The 13,264-nt window shown below is 39.2% G+C and overlaps 1 long non-coding RNA gene across 1 annotated transcript; it reads right to left on the reverse strand.

Annotated features, from left to right (window-relative positions):
* Window positions 1-1,176: 1,176 nt before the first annotated feature.
* LOC123827235 lies at window positions 1,177-12,308 on the reverse strand. Its single transcript, XR_006787200.1, has 3 exons — window positions 12,146-12,308; window positions 7,541-7,646; window positions 1,177-1,266 (listed from the first exon to the last, which is right to left on the reverse strand). It is a non-coding gene; the product is annotated as an uncharacterized LOC123827235 (long non-coding RNA).
* Between the last annotated feature and the right edge of the window lie 956 nt (window positions 12,309-13,264).

Below are 13,264 nucleotides of genomic sequence, written 5' to 3' on the forward strand. Positions count from 1 at the left end.
CATAATTCAACTAATTTGGATCAAGTTTAAGCCATTAATTAGGTTCTTCAAGTTATCTGATTTGTCCTCTGGGTCCCTTGGACCCTTTTTTTGTGGTAAAATATAACAATTTTTAAAAATCCTCATCCAAGGAAAGGTTTTTGATTGATTTTAGAGAGAGAAGAAGGGTGAAAGAGAGAGAAACATCGATTGGCTGCCTCCTACTGTATGTATTCCTACCAGGGAATCAAACCCACAACCTAGCGATGTGTGTTGACAGGGAATCAAATCAGCAACCCTTTGGTGCAAGGAACAATACTCCAAACAACTGAGCCATGCAGTCTGGGCAAATATAACCATTTTCAAGTATCCAGTGCAGTGGCATTAAGTACATTCTCACTATTGTGCAAGCATCAACAAGCATCAACAACCATCTGTCTCCAGAACTTCATTTTTCTAAACTAAGACTCTAAACCCATTAAATAATAACTTCCTATTCCCCTTTTCAGCTTCTGGCAACCACTATGTATTTTTTGTCTGTGTGAATCTGACTACTTTAGGTAACTCATGTCAGTGTAATAATTCATGCAGATTTGTTCTGTTATGACTAGGTTATTTCATTTAGCATATAACCTCAAGGTTCATTTCTGTTTAAGCATGTGTCAGAACTCCCTTCCTTTTTAAGGCTGTATAATATTCCTTTGCATGTGTACACTACTTTTTGTTCATCCATCATTGAACTCTTGAGTTACTCCCACATTTTTTGACTATTGTGAATAATGCTGCCATGAATGTCAGCATACAAATGTCTGTTGGAGTCCCTGCTTTCGATTCTTTAGGTATATACCCACAAGTGGAACTGTTGGATCACACCATAATTCTTTTTTTAATTTTTTGAGGAATTGCCATATGGTTTTCCATAGGAGCGGCACTGTTTTATCTTCCCACCAGAGTGCTCAGGGTTTCCAATTTCCCCACATCTTTGTCAATGCTTACTCTCTTTTTCTGGCTGTTTGCTTTTCTATGTTCTACCAGTCATCCTAATGGGTGTGACGTGGTAAATCACTGCGGTTTTGATTTGCACTTCCCTAGAAAATAACGTACTCGCCATCTTTTCATGTGCTTTGTGACTATTCGTATACCTTCTTTGGAGAAATACCTATTCAAGTCCTTTTCCCATTTTTTAATCCCAGGTTTGTTGTTGTTGTTGTTATCCCTTTGACTTTTGAGATTGTGTTTTTTCTTGTTAACTCATCTTTTAATGATTCTGGAAGCATTAGAAAAGAACTGGAAAAAAAAATAAAGTTAGTAAAAAGTAGTATTCCATTTTAATAGATATGATCATTACACTGATTCTGCATAAGCAAGGAAATTTCAAAGCTTCAACAGATGGTGTACAGCAATTGTACTTTACTGATAGAGTTACAACAAATTCCATCAAATTAAAAATTTCAGTTAGCAGATGCCTTTCAACATTTGTTGTCTTCTCTGAAGCTAATCTCTGTAGCAAAGACATTTTTGTGTTGGGAACCGCCCTGACTGGTATCAGAGGCTGAAACCCCCGCCTAGCTAAGGCTAAGGGAACGCCCTTGGAATTGTAAGCCAGCAAGGAGACAAAAGCTTATCTCCCTGGCAGGAATGCTGCTTCTGCTGCTTTATTCATAACTGAACCCCCAAAAGCTTGGTCGGTTAGCCAAAGACGGGTAAGATTCCCCACGGGGGGAAGGACCTAAGCCAGGCACGATCACTTTGGGAGGCGCCCCCAAAGAAGGACTTGGGGGGCTGCAGCAAAAGGGGGTGATGGACCCTCGCTCCTCGGCTTTGACATAGCCTGAGTTCTCAGCGTCTGGGAGAAAATCTCCTTATCTCTTGGTTACCTAGTTCCCTTGCTCCACCTAAGCCTAAAACAATGACAGGGTGGTACAGCTCGGTACTGAGAAGTGCGGATTCCCCGGGGTGATCAGGCCTAAGAAAGAACATGTAAATTACTGTGAAACCTTCTTTGTTTAGAATGCTCTCAGTTGAATGAGAAGGGTCTTAGGAGGAAGTTAGTTTGTTCCTCAGTCTTACAGCTCTTTGACCCCCAACTCAATAGACCAGCAGAGTTCTTTGTTTTCTATAGTTCCTTATTTCCCCCTAATGAGTACTGTACTTTATCTGAATTATTATGCAAAATGAGCTCAATAAAAGCAGGTATGGACGGTAAATCAGCGCGCTCCCCAGTAGGGGGGGTGGCCATTTTGTCCCTACTTCCCCACAGAAACTAGTCTGTCTCTGTGCATGTGTGTTTTTTCTCGCGTGTTTATCGTCGAGCCATCCACAGCGTTCCGTGGTCACTGCTGGCCGGTGACCCACGCGCAACATTTTTGTTTTGGTTTGGTTTTTGGTATTTGTCACTTGTAGTGTTTTGGATCATCGAAATTTTAGATTTTCTATGAAATATTATACTGGTTTTTTTGGTGGTAGTTTATTTCATGAGAGTTGAGGGGTAAAAGAATGGAGGAATAAAATACTTTTATCTCCAGCAAAAAGGCACAATGGAGGGTGGGTCATTAATAAACTAAAGAAGATTTAGAAATGAGATATGAGTGTATTAATTTCTCCATGAACATGAACGATACACCCTGAAGCTATTTTGCTGTAGCATGCAATATATGTTCATTTAAAATGGAAATTAAGTACTATAAGTTATTTTTATCTCACCAAGCTCACTAAAATAAAATTCTTATAATTCAAATTTTCTAAAACTCAGTAATTACTTATTAAGACTGGTAAGGAAGACAAACAAATACGACTGCTTGGGCAATTCAATTTTCTGTGTCAAAATATTACTTAACATGAAGTTAAGATAATGCATCAAAGTAGCCTCTGCATTCTGTAGCCTCACCAAGTGCTTTAGAAAGAAAGCATTTGAGAACACTAATGAGGAAAGACAACATGGGATTGCAAACAATGCAAAGAGATACAAATAAAACCCGCCAGTCTACATTGCCTGTAGACCATTTATTATCAGAAAAGTCATCGTCATTTCAAGCTCATTGTATTTCTAAAGGAAATTCGTTTTCTCCACCCTGTTGGATGTTTCTAATACCCATCCCTTATCTTCATTACTCTTGTCCCCTCTCAACAACCACACAGGCAGTGCATTCTTCATAGTCTAATTAACCACAAGAATTTGGTAAAACTAAACTTAACTTTCAGTCATACTTGCATCTTGTATCCTTCCTATGTAAAACATTTTTAAGATTTTATTTATTTTTAGAAAGAAGGGAAGGGAAGGAGAAAGAGAGGAAGAGAAACATATATGCCAGGGAAAAACATGGATCGGTTGCCTCTTGTACCCACCCAGATGGGGGACTGAACCCACACCCCAGGCCTGTACCCTGACGGGGAGCCAAACCGGCCACACCTGGCTCTGTGGGATGATGCTCAACCAACTGAGCCACACCCGTCAGGGCTGTAAAACGTTTTTAATGGCTCGTTCTTTGATCTCACATCAAGACTTTCAGACTGTCTCTTCTTAAGTTCTCATAATTTGTCCTTTCCTTGCATATCCAACAAGATTGATTCTTCCCACATGTCTGCTCTGTAGGGCCCTCTCCTTACTGCCCTGCCTTCGCTGCCTCCTGCCTCTGGCCTCTCTAAATCCTGATTATCAGAGCTCTGGCCCATTTCTTGCTCTCAAGTGTTCTGTCCCTCAGAGTTTGAACTTTTCAGTTTCCCCCCTAATTATACACTCTTTCTGTGATTTTATGCCTGTGAGTTGCCTCTTCAATTACATTATAAGCTCCTTGGAGGAAGTTTAAGTGTTTCACGGGAAACCCAGTCAGTTCAGATGTGGTTCTACCTACTTCTTACCATTCCCTCTGCTAAGGACCTGCTCCAACCTTCTGTAATCCCCCAGCAGAACTGCCACAATAGTCCAGGGACTGGTCTCCTGTTGATTCTTCCCATTTTACAGTGATCTATGGAAAATGCAGATATAATCTTGACACTCCCCTGCTTCAAACCCTTCAAATAGTCTCCCACTGTTCTCAGGCCCACAATAGCTAGCGTGTTTTTCCAGGATCTCTTGGAATGCCCTCAACACACACAGACATTCTCTGTTATGTGGTTATGTGACAGAGATAGGTGTGTTAAATCTATTAATAATTGCTGGAGCCACAATGTGCTGGTAAATGTTTAACAACCAAATCTTCAGAAACAAACAAACAAACTTGATTTGTAATGTTTGCCAATTTCTGCACTATAACTCTTCCTACCATGGTCAATGTCACACTATCAGGTGACCGAAGGCAGATTTTGAAAACAATGCTACCAATGAGCTCTTGTAAGTCAGTACAAACAGGGTGCAGCAGACGGTAACAGGAAAACTGTATAAACAGTACAAATCTGCTGAGGCACTAAATGATTTGACTTTCTATAGATACCTTACATAGATTAGGTTTCTTCAATTTGGAAAAATCACAACGGAAACAGGTAAAATGCATGTCATCATTCAACTATGGATAAGATGTACATATGACAGGGTTCTCCAGAGAACCAATAGGAACACACACACACACACACACACACACACACACACACACACACACATATTTGAGAACCAGAGAAGTCAATGATAAACCCAATCTGTGGGAAGGAGAAGATAAGATGAGATGTTCTAATTCAACAATAAAGAAGAAAAAAGGGGGTACATTCCTCTTTCCTTTGCCTTTTCTTCTGTTTAGACTCTCAGTGGATTGAAAGATGCCCACCCACACCAGGAAGGGCAAACTAGTCCACTGAGTCCACCCATGCGAATGCCCATCTCACCTGGAAACACCGCACAGACACACCCAGACGCAATGTTGGATCTGGGCACTCTGTGGCCAATCAGGTTGACACATAAATTAACCATCACACATTCTTTCCTAGACTAATCAGATTAAAAGTTGCCATTTGCAGGAGTTAGTTTAAAGCAAATAAAAGGAAGTACTGTAGATCAGAGTGGGCAAACTTTTTCTATAAAGAATCAAATAGAGAAGACTTTAGGCCTTGCACACTATAAAGTCTCTGTCATAACAACTCTCATCTGTCATTGTAATATGCAAGCAGCCATTAACAATGCATACAAAAATGGAAGGGGCTGTGTTTCAATAAAACTTTATTTATAAAATCATATGGCGGGACAGATTAGTTGGTGACCTCTGATCCAGATTAAGTAGAGGTGTACAGATAAAGAGACAGTAATTATTCTCATCGCAGTGAAAACAAACTTGCAGTTTGTTTTCATCTCACACCCTAGATGTGTAGTAAGCCAATCCTCCAGGCACTGATGGATTCAGGAATTGATGATGACTGAACTCTGATCAGTGAAATAGGAGGAAACATGCAGAGAGGCATCTGGGGAAAGTCTTCCCATTCATAATGGGCAGCTGCTATTCTGACCCTTCTGGACCGTGTCTGGACTAGCTGTGACACCCCAAATCATTACAGCCACCAACAGTGAGGAAGGCAAAGTGGGGAGAGATGGAAAAGAGTCAATGCAACCCAACCTGGAGCCTGCCCTACCTCTGGATTTCCTGTGATGAAAGAATAAGTTTCCTCTTCTGGAAGCCTGTTACAGAAAAGGTGTCTAAAGTTGAGTTGAAAGTATCCTAATTGATTCAATTATTTTTCCCCCAAAAATTTCTGTTAGTTACAAATGTAATACTGAACCAATGGCTCCTCCCTCTAGGGAATTTCTTCCCTCTTTAAAGAGACATAATCCCAGTATTTTACTTTTCCCTGAAAAAAGATCGAGGCTGCCATACCAAATCAGAGAAGAAAGAATACTATTGACCAGTTATTCTTTAACATTTATTTTCCTACCACAAGCCAAATATCCTGAAAGTATCAGCCCAGCTTTGAGAGCTGATTCATTTTAGGCTCTTCCTCTGACAACAGAGCAGACACTGTTGACCACTGAGCGCCTGCTATTGCATCCATTCATCTTCCTGTGATCAAAACCTTGATTTTGTTCAGCCATCTGGAGACTGCCTACTCTAGAAAAGATTATCCCCAGCCCTAGGGGGGATCATCTTGATTAATTGAAGCTAATCATGGAAATTCCACTTTCCTTGCCAGTAAATGATTTAGGAATGGGCCCATCTATAACTCTGCACAGTGAGTGTGGGTGGTGTTTTTCTCAGTCTTAAAAAGGGACATAAGGGACTCTTTAGTGTTGCAAAGTACTTGAGGCTGCTGCAGCCATCCTGCAAGCCTGAGGTCAAAAGCCTTGGCTTTGCTTTGAGCAAAACACAGCAGAAGAATGAAGAGAGCTTGTGTCTTAAGTGATGGCAATAAGCCACGTAGTAGCCGGGTCTGGAATTGCCCCACCTCAGGCTTTTTATGTTACTGGTGCTGACTGAATTTATCTTCTGTTAAATGCAGCTGAAGCCACAGCTACTGGAAGGTTCACTAATAAGTTGCCTTTGGCAGGTTGGATCTGGGTTCCTCCACTTGTCTAAGCAGGTTAAGAAGAAACAGCATGATGTTTCTATTGCATTGATCCAAGAGATAGTATATATATGTGCATGCACACATATGTATACACATACACTATAGATTGGTAAATATTATTATGGAATCTCTAAATACTGTATTGCTGCAGACATATTTAAAAATATTAGACAATGCCCTGACTGGTGTGACTTACTGGGTTGGGCATGGTCCCACAAAATGAAAGGTTTCTGGTTTGATTTCCAGTCAGGACACATGCCTGGATTGTGGGCCAGGTCCCCACTAGGGGGCGCGTGAGAGGCAACTACACATTGATGTTTCTCTCCCTCTCTTTCTCCCTTCCCCGCTCTAAAAATAAATGACTAAACTCTTTTAAAAAACAGAACGTTCCTGTTTAAAATAAGATTTTATTTATTTTTAAAAAGAGGGGAAGGAAGGGAGAGAGTGAGGGAAATAAACATTGATGTGCAAGAGAAACATCTATCAGTTACCTCTCGCATGCCAAATGGAGGCATGGCCTGCAGCCCAGGAATGCTCCCTGACCCGGAATCAATCTGCGATCTTTCGCTTTGTGGGAGGACGCCCACTCCACTGAGCCACACTGGTCTGTCAGGGCTATTTGTCTTTCTTCTTTAGTGAGACATTCTGTAGAATGGAACAAATACAGCCATATATTTTTAAGTTAAATAGAATAATTCATTTTTGCCAATAACATATAAATGTACAACCTCTCTTGCCCTATACTTTTAGTTTTAAGGAAAACCTTTTTTAGGAAAGGTCAGCCTAATAATGAGAGGGAAGACTAAGCAATCATCTTCCTAATGAAATCAATATGCACCTTTAAGGACAAATAATATCTATGCTAATTTTTTCTTTGATGTTTGTTGTTGATGCAACATGGGAGAGAAAAAGGAACTCACATTGACTTTTCATTCTTTACCTTGTCCCCATCCCTTCAAGCATCATATTCTTTAGTCCACTGTGTTTGAAAAAAGTCAAAACAGAATTTTATACAGGGAAGAAAAGAAGGAAGTAAAAAGGCTTTTTCTAATATTCCAGTAATGAATATGCCACTCACCTCAAAGTCTGCCAGCTGAAAATAGCGCAAAATTGCCTAATTTTGAGGAAATTTATGAGCTAGTTACCTTTCTTCTTTTTTCCAAGTTCTTTGTCCATTCAAAACCCTAGAGGAAAAAATATCCCATAATAATGCATAGGAAACATTAATATAACACAGTTTTAAAGAACTTTCATAAATATTATCTCTTTTTGCCTCTACTGATAACCCTGTAAAGAACAGAAAACAGATTTAAAACTTAAGTTTTAGGTAAGATGGCAACTAGCCATTTGATGTCCCCGCCCCCCCCCCGCCCTTCTGACTCAGTCACTACGCCAACACTGGTGGCCTTGTGGGGATGACCGATTGATGGACATCAGCCATGCTCCGGAGTCAACATCAGAATGTGAAAAACTCCTACAGTGCTAGAAGGGTGTTGGGTCTCAGGCAGGGGAATAGCATCAGGGAATAGGACGTGAAGCAGGAGAGGGCCAGGGATCACAGAAGAGGGACAGACTGGAAGACAGCTTTCTCATGGGGTCGTTTCTTTCCCCGACAACTTCAGGGAAAGAAACCAGCAGTGCTAGCCAGAGGCAGAGGTGTAAGAGCAGGGCAGGACTTGGGCAGGAGAAATCCACTGCTCGGGCTGGCCAGAATAAAGAATTTATTAAAGTTATTAAAGTCTAATATAAATGTCTCATTGCTGTGTTGTACACTTAAAACTAATATAATATTGTGTCAACTCTAATTTAAAAAATCAATTAAAAATTGTAAAATCTAAACGAGTAATGACCCAACAACAACATGCTATCAATATCAATATGGAGATGTTGCCATGGAAAATAAGACACTTTTGCTAAAATTATTAACTAATTGGGGATGGGTCAGCAAAATTTAGAAATTAGTAACATTTAAACTTAGATTGAGAAATAGAAATAAACATAATTATTGGTCTTACAAGTTACAGCTAACCACCAAACCAAAAAATATAGAGGGAGAATTTAAAGCTCTAACACAAATTTAAACTATGCAATGAAAGTTAGAAGAATAAAAAAGGAATACAACAAAGTATGGTAAAAAGAAATCAATAATTAAATATACATAAATAAGTCTCAATATTACAGTAGTTACAATAAATATAAAGGGGTTCAACTAATTAAAAGCAGAGATTCTCAGATTGATAGCAAAACAAATTTCAGCAATATGCAATTTACAAAAAACATACTAAAAATAATTATATAAAGAAAAGCTAAAAATAAGGAAGTAAAAGAATGTAACAGGAAAATATGAAACAAAAATGATCTGAGGCATCAAAGTAGGCAAACAAAAAAGAATGACAGAGTTGTTATATTCTGGTTAAAGGAAAAAGAGGTCAAGAAAGTATAATGAATGCACATGCCTTCTAAAAATTGAGGTGAAATTCATATACATACTTAAAAAGTTTTTGAGCATTCAGAAAATGTAATCCAATACCATCCCAAAAAGAGGGATCAATTAATATGAAAAAATCAAAATCACAGGGAATATGTCTTTTCATTCAGTGAAGTCAATTTGCAAGTCAATAGAAAAAGAAGCACTTAAAATTTTCATATTTCTCATAAGTAGAAAATCTCTGGTGTAAACCATAATTTTAAGAGTAAATCATATGTCAGGTCATATAAAATTTAGGACTCACTGATAAAAATTATTATATGTCAAAATGTATGCTAAACATTTAAAATAACACTTAGAGGAAAATTACAGAATTGACTTCATTTCCCTAAAAAAATAATACTGAAACAAATGAGTTAATTATTTAATTGAAGAAGATAAAAAAGTCATACAATAAAGCAAAAAACAGAAAATATATAGGTTGAGGACAAACAATGAAATAGAGAATTAAAAGAAAAACAACTGGAATAATTAATAGAACCAAAATCTTGTTTTTTAAAAAAAAATGACTAATGAATAGTGATTAGTCATTTGTGTCAAAAAAAGGAAAAGCAAAATGTAATAGAGAAAATGCAAATAAACAAAACAAAATTCTCTGAATTTCAAATGTTAAGTTAATGATAAAAGTTAAGTCTAAAGACTTCATAGCATGGTTATGTGCTTTGTGAGGAAAACAAGTTTCATATGTTAGGGCCTCTTTCTATCTCACTGTTATGGTCTGAATACTTGTGTTCCCCTCCGATTCCTACGTGGAAATCCTAATCTTCAGAGACGATGGCCTGTGCAGGTGGGGCCTTTGGGGCATGCTTAAGTCATGACGGCAGAGCCCTCATAAGGGGCTAAGTGCCTTACAAAAGAGGCCCCCAAGAGATTCCTTGCACTTTCCACCACGTGAAGACACAAAAGAACGCACCGGATGAACCAGAAAGGGGGCCCTCACAAGAAACTGTCCGTGTTGGCTCCTTGATCTCGGGATCTTCAACTTCTAGAGCTGTGAGGTATAAATTTCTGTTATTTATGACTACCTGTTCTGTGGTGTTTTGTCATAGCAATCCCTTACGAGATATTTTAAATTGTCTTTAAAAACCATGAAAAAAAAATCATTCTCTAAAATCAGAAACATTCCCAAGAGTAACAGATTTTGTTTAGGAAAAATCCTTGAATTACTAAGGCAAGAGGACTATGATGGACAAAGGCGTACTCTTCGTGGGAGTAAGCAGTTACTGCAGGCACCCAGTGCCTGGGGGCTGAGGATGCTACACAACTTGCAGTACGTTTGGCAGTACCACAATACAAGAGTTGCTTGCCCAATATGCCAGTAGGTCAAAGACAAACTAGTGACTTGTCAGGGAGTCCCTCTGTTTGGTTTCTAGTCCAGTCTTCTTTTTTTTTTTCATTGCATCACCTTTGTCATGAAGGAATATAATGTTACGGAAAATAAATTATACTAATAGAATCTCGAGAGAAACAAACATTTGTATAGGTTGCTGAGAGAAGAGTATTCAAAATTTACCAATCAGTACCATAAAGTGGAAGAAAAACATAATCATTTGCATGTTTGCCCTTGTGTCAGGTGATGTGCAAGTAGCAGCCCTAGGCATGATAATTATTTTTCAATGGTAATAACTTTTAAGAACATTCTGTTGTTGGTCATTAAATCTCACTGCTCCCCCACCACTTTTCTGGCTTTTGTGGTGCAGAATCAGAGCAAAGGGCAGACAGAGGTAGAACTGGGAATGGGTATGTAGTAAAAATGCTGTTTTACTTACGAGAGAGGAAAGACTAGAAATAGGAGGAAAGGAGAGTATAAGGAAGAAAACAAGCTCCAGTTTCCAGGGAAAATACGTTTTGGAAGTGGGAGCAATGCTTTGAGAGAGCCGTGAGATGGGAAAAACAGCAAAGGGAAAGGATTGTGAGGGGTTGTGTGGATTTGGAGTATTCTGTGGGAGATGAGTACAAAGACTGGAATCCTTTTTGCTTACTCTTAGATGTTGGATCGTGTTCACCTGAATATGGCATGGTGGCTGAGAGTGGGTTACAGGGCCCCTGATATAAATTTGGTTAACAGTGTTAACTTATTTAATGCTTATTAAAATTCTAAGTGGTTAATTATCACTCTCATTTTATAAGTGAGGAAATTAAGAGTCAGAGATGCAGTGCTTTCCACAAATCGCTGATTATAAATGGTGGAACAAATTTCTAACACAGGTCTATCTGATGTTATATGCTTGTACATTGCACTAACTGCCTATTTTATGAAAGATAATATTAAAGTACTTTGTGTTTGATTAGGAAGGTAAGTGTCACAGAAGTAGGTTCTATTTGTAGCTGAGCTGGTAGAGCTTATGATGATAAGACACCCCCTCCAAGAATTACACTGAAATGTTCATTTTCACCTAATGCCTTGCTTCTGTTCTGACATATTCCATCCTAGAATTGGTTCAACACTTGAGCTGTGGAATCAAATAAACCTCAAGTCAAGACCTGGCTCTCACTTGTTAGCTCTGTGTCCTCGATTTCTTCCTATGTAAATGGATAATTATCCCCGTCCATACTCACAGAGTTTTTGTGGGGATTAAGTGAAGGTGCAAAGAAGAGTATCCAGAATAGAGAAAGTGCTGAATGGATGGTTCCTCCTCCCTATTCCACATTGTTATTGTCTCCCTACAATGAAGTGTTCCCAAGCAGAAGGCCGTCCAAGTGTAAACAGCTCCAAATCCAGGTCACTCCTCACTTCCTAGTCATCCTCATCCATTGTCTGTACCCCTCCTGGGGGGACTGGGTGACAAAAAAAAAAAAGTGGGCTGCAGGTAAATCTCATAGAAAGCTTGGAGGGAAGCGGAAATCTACAAAAAGGGGAAGCAAGTGATGCAGAAACCAAATCACCATCACAATTTATCCTAGAGATACCAAGACACCTTCATCTCACTTCGAAGAGCAGTCAGGAGAAAATGAAATTTAATAAGTTGAATCAAATTTTTAAGGCAGAAAGGAAACTCACCTTTTAAGGTAGTCCGTGATGGATCTGTTTTTAAAATAAAGACTCGTGCAATCTCTCAAATTTACATTTCATACACTTGAGGGTTTTGTACATTGATTTTTCTCAAAACAGGAGTACTTGAGCCTTGTTTTCTACTTATGAAGGGGACCCCCGAAACAGAAATTTATTTATAAAAATTGTGTATTTATTCTTACGTGTTTAAACTTTAGTCACCTTCAAAGTACTCTCCATTTGATGGAATACATCTATCGAGACTTTTCCACCGCTCATAACTGTTTTTGGACTCATTGATTTTGATGCCTTTTAGTGCTTCTGCTGTTTTTTGTTTCACCTCTTCCACATCGGCAAAATGTTTCCCTTTGAGGACTTTTCTCATCTGGGGAAACAAAAAGAAGTCACTGGGGGTGAGATCAGGTGAACAGGTAGGGTGGGACATGGGGTCATGTTGTTTTCTGGTCAGCAGCTGCTGCACACTCAGTGCGGTGTGGACAGATGTGCTCATAAATCACCATCACGAAATGAGCAAATGTGTTGAGTCTTCAAAAAAAATTCACTGAATCCCAGTGCAGCTTCTCACAAAAATTGCAGCTGGTGCACTGATACAGATGGGTTCCTAGAACACTCACCTAGCAGGGGAAGCCTATACTACAAGGGGCCTGCCCTTCCAAAAATAATTTGGTTTTCTGGGGGGGATTCCCCTCTCGTATGTATCTATTTTAATTAGTCATTTCCAGTTTTAACATAGATATGACTTTGTAGGGGATTTTAAGTATAAATAGGAACTGGAAATGGAACTCAGCATTAAGGCGATTAAAATGAGGTAATATACCAGAGCTATTCTTAATTTTAACTTTTCCTTTGAAAAACGTAGTTTATTGAGTGCTTAGACCTTTCCAGGGAGTGTCTCATATACAGTAAGCATTTCTTTACACCCCCCTGCAAAGTGGGTGCTATTGTCTGAGACACAGACAGGCTACAACATAACTCCTGAAGTTATCCCTGCCTCCTATACCCCCGCCTCTGTGGTGGAGCCCCTGAGAGCTCACTGAGGACACATATTTGATACATGCCCTGATCATCTTCTATCTGAAGCCCTGGTTACTTATGGTGCAGATGTAAACTGCTCCCCTTCACTTGTGCTTTATCAGAATAGAGAATTTGAAGTCATTTATTCTCTCCCACTTTGGGCTTTGAGGAAAATAGGGGAACCTCGCCACCTGGTGGCATCCCAAGGTAAGTAACAATACGGAGGCCACCTTCTGGTCTCAGGAAGAGATTAAGTGTCACCTTCCACTTTGCTATTCAAGTTTGCC

This window comes from Phyllostomus hastatus, unplaced genomic scaffold, assembly GCF_019186645.2.
Source record: "Phyllostomus hastatus isolate PE091 unplaced genomic scaffold, TTU_PhHast_1.1 phas_contig_86, whole genome shotgun sequence".
Lineage (NCBI taxonomy): Eukaryota > Metazoa > Chordata > Mammalia > Chiroptera > Phyllostomidae > Phyllostomus > Phyllostomus hastatus.